Consider the following 479-nt stretch of genomic DNA (forward strand, 5'->3'; position numbering starts at 1 on the left):
AAATACAAAGTGGTAAAATAACTTGCCCAAAGTCACACAGTCACACAGCCAGCGAGTGGCTGAGCCAAGACTGAAACTCAGGCAGACAGGCTCCAAAGTATGAGCTCTTGACCTCTCTCCTATCTACTCTGCGTTCTCTTTTCAAACTTTCAACACCTCTGATCTCCACCTTCTCCAACCTGTTTCAGTTGGCTGTTTTTTCCAATAAAGGAACTCATTAAAGAACTTCCACAAACCACCAGCATCACTGCTACACACTTAACTGCATCTGTGTCCTACCTCTGTCTTCCTTCCTGAACAATGCCCAAACTATTCATACACTGTCTAAGCCAACCTTTGGGCACGCAGACCCCTACCTCCTCCCAAGGACGCTGATCCAGCCATTGGCATCCCTCTCCTATAATCATCAGTTTCCCCTTCTCTACAAAGGAATTATCCCCACAAGCATACATAGTCATTCCATTCAGAAAATTACTATA

Source organism: Ovis canadensis, chromosome 16, assembly GCF_042477335.2.
Source record: "Ovis canadensis isolate MfBH-ARS-UI-01 breed Bighorn chromosome 16, ARS-UI_OviCan_v2, whole genome shotgun sequence".
NCBI lineage: Eukaryota > Metazoa > Chordata > Mammalia > Artiodactyla > Bovidae > Ovis > Ovis canadensis.